Genomic DNA, 7500 nt, shown 5'->3' with positions numbered 1-7500 from the left:
GTGCCTCAGTGGCCTAATGGATAAGGCACTGGCCTCCTAAGCCAGGGATTGTGGGTTTGAGTCCCATCTGAGGTGATAACAAAAATCCTCCCTCTTTCTTTTCCAGAATATTAGGTAGATTTATTACATGCTTCCTCTCAGAAGTTTATGAGGGATTAGGTACTTTGAAACGGTCCCATTTTACTTGTGTACACTTCACAGTCATGTTAGTGTTCTGAAACTGCAAAGTAGATTTTTAAATGCCTATTTTTGTGAGATGCATTTTCGACCGCCAGAACATATTCCTTTGGAAAAAATGATTTGAATTGGATTGGTGTGAATCTTGTTTCTAGAGGTGGTGACAGGCTTTCAGCTACTTGAATAGGTCAAGCCAGGATACATAAAACGTATACAACCTATGTGAGTGTGAAAAATTAGCATATGCAGGAAGGAGCAATTTGTCCTACTTTCTAAACAGTTTCACTCCACATCTGGAAACTTCCAGAGCTATGTAGAGAATACAAATGAGCTTTAAACTCATAAGGAAAGAGGTTTGTATGGAAAAAGGAAAACAAAAGCATATCGTACTCATAAAATTCTCAATATATAGATTCCAAAAAAGTGCTTCCAGCGAAAAGAGCTGAAAGAACACTATGGGATGTAAACCTGAATACCGTTCAATAATATGTTCTCCATCCATGCATACCACCTACATGATAAAAATAATCTCAGGTGGACGGATGACCGCGTGGCCTAATGGATAAGGCGTCTGACTTCGGATCAGAAGATTGAGGGTTCGAGTCCCTTCGTGGTCGTTTTTGGCCAATGGTCACCCAATCTGCTTTACATTCAGAGTGGAAAAAGTCTTTTCCAATACTCTTGTAGTCCTCACTTTCTCAGTACTAATCATTAATAAAGTGGAGTACATACTGTAAACTCATTCAGGTTGCATCTTCAGTCTAACTACTTGTGCATTTTAGTGGCATTAAAAAGTGCTTCTATGCCGACGCACTGAATATGTAATAGGTTTGCAGAATTTTGACGTGACAGAATGGGTTTTTAGCTTAAGTGTGTGTAGAAGAACTGCAAGGTGTGTGCCTATGTGTGCATAGAGTGGTACATGTGTAAAATCTGTATGATTTGGGCAGTTAAAGTGCTGATTTTGCCTCCGAGTAAGAAAAGTACTACACAAAATGTATAAAGGATCGGCACATTGGCTGCCTTTGCTGATGCCCCCGTTGCCTACTTTGTAGTGCAATGGTTAAGTTGCAGAGTGTAGTTGAACTTGGTTAGGAGACTTAGTGCCTCTTTCCGTGTCCTACTGATGATAAGGATGGCTTGATACCATTTTCTAAGCCCAGTATATTGAGAAAAGAAGTAAGTGAAGAAGAAGTGTGGAGTCGAAAGTGGTTCTCCAATTTCTCTCCACTTGCTAAAATTGCAAAGTCTCCATTATAGCATAGAAGAGAGCGTTAAAGTCGGGGATGGAAGAGGATGAAAATGGGAAGTTTACTTATAGAGAGAAGTGAGAAATGCCCTGTGTGCACACACCGGTGTCTGGCCATAGAATACATTTAAATAATGCCTCTAGAAAAGAGCTATGCATTTGTGCCTCAGTGGCCTAATGGATAAGGCACTGGCCTCCTAAGCCAGGGATTGTGGGTTCAAGGCCCATCGGAGTTGATAACAAAAATCCTCCCTCTTTCTTTTCCAGAAAATTAGGTAGATTTATTACATGCTTCCTCTCAGAAGTTTATGAGGGATTAGGTACTTTGAAACGGTCCCATTTTACTTGTGTACACTTCACAGTCATGTTAGTGTTCTGAAACTGCAAAGTAGATTTTTAAATGCCTATTTTTGTGAGATGCATTTTCGACCGGCCAGAACATATTCCTTTGGAAAAAATTATATGAATTGGATTGGTGTGAATCTTGTTTCTAGAGGTGGTGACAGGCTTTCAGCTACTTGAATAGGTCAAGCCAGGATTCATAAAACTTATACAACCTATGTGAGTGTGAAAAATTAGCATATGCAGGAAGGAGCAATTTGTACTACTTTCAAAACAGTTTCACTCCACGTCTGGAAACGTCCAGAGCTATGTAGAGCATACAAATGAGCTTTAAACTCATGAGGAAAGAGGTTTGTATGGAAAAAGGAAAACAAAAGCATATCGTACTCATAAAATTCTCAATATATAGATTCCAAAAAAGTGCTTCCAGCGAAAAGAGCTGAAAGAACACTATGGGATGTAAACCTGAATACCTTTCAATAATATGTTCTCCATCCATGCATACCACCTACATGATAAAAATCATCTCAGGTGGACGGATGACCGCGTGGCCTAATGGATAAGGCGTCTGACTTCGGATCAGAAGATTGAGGGTTTGAGTCCCTTTGTGGTTGTTTTTGGCCAATGGTCACACAATCTGCTTTACATTCAGAGTGGAAAAAGTATTTTCCAATACTCTTGTAGTCTTCACTTTCTCATTACTAATCATTAATAAAGTGGAGTACATGCTGTAAACTCATTCAGGTTGCATCTTCAGTCTAACTACTTGTGCATTTTAGTGGCATTAAAAAGTGCTTCTATGCCGACGCACTGAATATGTAATAGGTTTGCAGAATTTTGACGTGACAGAATGGGTTTTTAGCTTAAGTGTGTGTAGAAGAACTGCAAGGTGTGTGCCTATGTGTGCATAGAGTGCTACATTGGTAAAATCTGTATGATTTGGGCAGTTAAAGTGCTGATTTTGCCTCCGAGTAAGAAAAGTACTACACAAAATGTATAAAGGATCGGCACATTGGCTGCCTTTGCTGATGCCCCCGTTGCCTAATTTGTAGTGCAATGGTTAAGTTGCAGAGTGTGGTTGAACTTGGTTAGGAGACTTAGTGCCTCTTTCCGTGTCCTACTGATGATAAGGATGGCTTGATACCATTTTCTAAGCCCAGTATATTGAGAAAAGAAGTAAGTGAAGAAGAAGTGTGGAGTCGAAAGTGGTTCTCCAATTTCTCTCCACTTGCTAAAATTGCAAAGTCTCCATTATAGCATAGAAGAGAGCGTTAAAGTCGGGGATGGAAGAGGATGAACATGGGAAGTTTACTTATAGAGAGAAGTGAGAAATGCCCTGTGTGCACACACCGGTGTCTGACCATAGAATACATTTAAATAATGCCTCTAGAAAAGAGCAATGCATGTGTGCCTCAGTGGCCTAAAGGATAAGGCACTGGCCTCCTAAACCAGGGATTGTGGGTTCAAGTCCTATCTGAGGTGATAACAAAAATCCTCCCTCTTTCTTTTCCAGAAAATTAGGTAGATTTATTACATGCTTCCTCTCAGAAGTTTATGAGGGATTAGGTACTTTGAAACGGTCCCATTTTACTTGTGTACACTTCACAGTCATGTTAGTGTTCTGAAACTGCAAAGTAGATTCTTAAATGCCTATTTTTGTGAGATGCATTTTCGACCGGCCAGAACATATTCCTTTGGAAAAAATGATATGAATTGGATTGGTGTGAATCTTGTTTCTAGAGGTGGTGACAGGCTTTCAGCTACTTGAATAGGTCAAGCCAGGATTCATAAAACTTATACAACCTATGTGAGTGTGAAAAATTAGCATATGCAGGAAGGAGCAATTTGTACTACTTTCAAAACAGTTTCACTCCACGTCTGGAAACGTCCAGAGCTATGTAGAGCATACAAATGAGCTTTAAACTCATGAGGAAAGAGGTTTGTATGGAAAAAGGAAAACAAAAGCATATCGTACTCATAAAATTCTCAATATATAGATTCCAAAAAAGTGCTTCCAGTGAAAAGAGCTGAAAGAACACTATGGGATGTAAACCTGAATACCTTTCAATAATATGTTCTCCATCCATGCATACCACCTACATGATAAAAATCATCTCAGGTGGACGGATGACCGCGTGGCCTAATGGATAAGGCGTCTGACTTCGGATCAGAAGATTGAGGGTTCGAGTCCCTTCGTGGTCGTTTTTGGCCAATGGTCACACAATCTGCTTTACATTCAGAGTGGAAAAAGTCTTTTCCAATACTCTTGTAGTCCTCACTTTCTCAGTACTAATCATTAATAAAGTGGAGTACATACTGTAAACTCATTCAGGTTGCATCTTCAGTCTAACTACTTGTGCATTTTAGTGGCATTAAAAAGTGCTTCTATGCCGACGCACTGAATATGTAATAGGTTTGCAGAATTTTGACGTGACAGAATGGGTTTTTAGCTTAAGTGTGTGTAGAAGAACTGCAAGGTGTGTGCCTATGTGTGCATAGAGTGGTACATTTGTAAAATCTGTATGATTTGGGCAGTTAAAGTGCTGATTTTGCCTCCGAGTAAGAAAAGAACTACACAAAATTTAGAAAGGATCGGCACATTGGCTGCCTTTGCTGATGCCCCTGTTGCCTAATTTGTAGTGCAATGGTTAAGTTGCAGAGTGTGGTTGAACTTGGTTAGGAGACTTAGTGCCTCTTTCCGTGTCCTACTGATGATAAGGATGGCTTGATACCATTTTCTAAGCCCAGTATATTGAGAAAAGAAGTAAGTGAAGAAGAAGTGTGGAGTCAAAAGTGGTTCTCCAATTTCTCTCCACTTGCTAAAATTGCAAAGTCTCCATTATAGCATAGAAGAGAGCGTTAAAGTCGGGGATGGAAGAGGATGAAAATGGGAAGTTTACTTATAGAGAGAAGTGAGAAATGCCCTGTGTGCACACACCGGTGTCTGGCCATAGAATACATTTAAATAATGCCTCTAGAAAAGAGCTATGCATTTGTGCCTCAGTGGCCTAATGGATAAGGCACTGGCCTCCTAAGCCAGGGATTGTGGGTTCAAGGCCCATCGGAGTTGATAACAAAAATCCTCCCTCTTTCTTTTCCAGAAAATTAGGTAGATTTATTACATGCTTCCTCTCAGAAGTTTATGAGGGATTAGGTACTTTGAAACGGTCCCATTTTACTTGTGTACACTTCACAGTCATGTTAGTGTTCTGAAACTGCAAAGTAGATTTTTAAATGCCTATTTTTGTGAGATGCATTTTCGACCGGCCAGAACATATTCCTTTGGAAAAAATGATATGAATTGGATTGGTGTGAATCTTGTTTCTAGAGGTGGTGACAGGCTTTCAGCTACTTGAATAGGTCAAGCCAGGATTCATAAAACTTATACAACCTATGTGAGTGTGAAAAATTAGCATATGCAGGAAGGAGCAATTTGTACTACTTTCAAAACAGTTTCACTCCCCGTCTGGAAACGTCCAGAGCTATGTAGAGCATACAAATGAACTTTAAACTCATGTGGAAACAGGTTTGTATAGAAAAAGGAAATCAAAAGCATATCGTACTCATAAAATTCTCAATATATAGATTCCAAAAAAGTGCTTCCAGCGAAAAGAGCTGAAAGAACACTATGGGATGTAAACCTGAATACCTTTCAATAATATGTTCTCCATCTATGCATACCACCTACATGATAAAAATCATCTCAGGTGGACGGATGACCGCGTGGCCTAATGGATAAGGCGTCTGACTTCGGATCAGAAGATTGAGGGTTCGAGTCCCTTCGTGGTCGTTTTTGGCCAATGGTCACACAATCTGCTTTACATTCAGAGTGGAAAAAGTCTTTTCCAATACTCTTGTAGTCCTCACTTTCTCAGTACTAATCATTAATAAAGTGGAGTACATACTGTAAACTCATTCAGGTTGCATCTTCAGTCTAACTACTTGTGCATTTTAGTGGCATTAAAAAGTGCTTCTATGCCGACGCACTGAATATGTAATAGGTTTGCAGAATTTTGACGTGACAGAATGGGTTTTTAGCTTAAGTGTGTGTAGAAGAACTGCAAGGTGTGTGCCTATGTGTGCATAGAGTGGTACATGTGTAAAATCTGTATGATTTGGGCAGTTAAAGTGCTGATTTTGCCTCCGAGTAAGAAAAGTACTACACAAAATGTATAAAGGATCGGCACATTGGCTGCCTTTGCTGATGCCCCCGTTGCCTACTTTGTAGTGCAATGGTTAAGTTGCAGAGTGTGGTTGAACTTGGTTAGGAGACTTAGTGCCTCTTTCCGTGTCCTACTGATGATAAGGATGGCTTGATACCCTTTTCTAAGCCCAGTATATTGAGAAAAGAAGTAAGTGAAGAAGAAGTGTGGAGTCGAAAGTGGTTCTCCAATTTCTCTCCACTTGCTAAAATTGCAAAGTCTCCATTATAGCATAGAAGAGAGCGTTAAAGTCGGGGATGGAAGAGGATGAAAATGGGAAGTTTACTTATAGAGAGAAGTGAGAAATGCCCTGTGTGCACACACCGGTGTCTGACCATAGAATACATTTAAATAATGCCTCTAGAAAAGAGCTATGCATGTGTGCCTCAGTGGCCTAATGGATAAGGCACTGGCCTCCTAAGCCAGGGATTGTGGGTTCGAGTCCCATCTGAGGTGATAACAAAAATCCTCCCTCTTTCTTTTCCAGAATATTAGGTAGATTTATTACATGCTTCCTCTCAGAAGTTTATGAGGGATTAGGTACTTTGAAACGGTCCCATTTTACTTGTGTACACTTCACAGTCATGTTAGTGTTCTGAAACTGCAAAGTAGATTTTTAAATGCCTATTTTTGTGAGATGCATTTTCGACCGGCCAGAACATATTCCTTTGGAAAAAATGATTTGAATTGGATTGGTGTGAATCTTGTTTCTAGAGGTGGTGACAGGCTTTCAGCTACTTGAATAGGTCAAGCCAGGATACATAAAACGTATACAACCTATGTGAGTGTGAAAAATTAGCATATGCAGGAAGGAGCAATTTGTCCTACTTTCAAAACAGTTTCACTCCACATCTGGAAACTTCCAGAGCTATGTAGAGAATACAAATGAGCTTTAAACTCATAAGGAAAGAGGTTTGTATGGAAAAAGGAAAACAAAAGCATATCGTACTCATAAAATTCTCAATATATAGATTCCAAAAAAGTGCTTCCAGCGAAAAGAGCTGAAAGAACACTATGGGATGTAAACCTGAATACCTTTCAATAATATGTTCTCCATCCATGCATACCACCTACATGATAAAAATCATCTCAGGTGGACGGATGACCGCGTGGCCTAATGGGTAAGACGTCTGACTTCGGATCAGAAGATTGAGGGTTAGAGTCCCTTTGTGGTCGTTTTTGGCCAATGGTCACACAATCTGCTTTACATTCAGAGTGGAAAAAGTCTTTTCCAATACTCTTGTAGTCCTCACTTTCTCAGTACTAATCATTAATAAAGTGGAGTACATACTGTAAACTCATTCAGGTTGCATCTTCAGTCTAACTACTTGTGCATTTTAGTGGCATTAAAAAGTGCTTCTATGCCGACGCACTGAATATGTAATAGGTTTGCAGAATTTTGACGTGACAGAATGGATTTTTAGCTTAAGTGTGTGTAGAAGAAATGCAAGGTGTGTGCCTATGTGTGCATAGAGTGCTACATGTGTAAAATCTGTATGATTTGGGCAGTTAAAGTGCTGATTTTGCCTC

The 7500-nt window shown here is 39.8% G+C and overlaps 5 non-coding genes across 5 annotated transcripts; all 5 read left to right on the top strand.

Annotated features, from left to right (window-relative positions):
• The first annotated feature begins 2 nt into the window (after positions 1-2).
• On the top strand, positions 3-75 carry TRNAR-CCU (transfer RNA arginine (anticodon CCU)). The gene has a single exon. It is a non-coding gene; the product is annotated as a tRNA-Arg (tRNA).
• A 646-nt stretch (positions 76-721) lies between these two features.
• TRNAR-UCG (transfer RNA arginine (anticodon UCG)) lies at positions 722-794 on the top strand. The gene has a single exon. It is a non-coding gene; the product is annotated as a tRNA-Arg (tRNA).
• A 3103-nt stretch (positions 795-3897) lies between these two features.
• TRNAR-UCG (transfer RNA arginine (anticodon UCG)) lies at positions 3898-3970 on the top strand. Its single transcript has one exon. It is a non-coding gene; the product is annotated as a tRNA-Arg (tRNA).
• Positions 3971-5485: 1515 nt separating this feature from the next.
• On the top strand, positions 5486-5558 carry TRNAR-UCG (transfer RNA arginine (anticodon UCG)). The gene has a single exon. It is a non-coding gene; the product is annotated as a tRNA-Arg (tRNA).
• A 795-nt stretch (positions 5559-6353) lies between these two features.
• On the top strand, positions 6354-6426 carry TRNAR-CCU (transfer RNA arginine (anticodon CCU)). Its single transcript has one exon. It is a non-coding gene; the product is annotated as a tRNA-Arg (tRNA).
• The last annotated feature ends 1074 nt before the right edge of the window (positions 6427-7500 follow it).

This window comes from Triturus cristatus, chromosome 4_1 (assembly GCF_964204655.1).
Source record: "Triturus cristatus chromosome 4_1, aTriCri1.1, whole genome shotgun sequence".
Lineage (NCBI taxonomy): Eukaryota > Metazoa > Chordata > Amphibia > Caudata > Salamandridae > Triturus > Triturus cristatus.
This window is presented reverse-complemented; position numbering and strand designations above follow the sequence as displayed.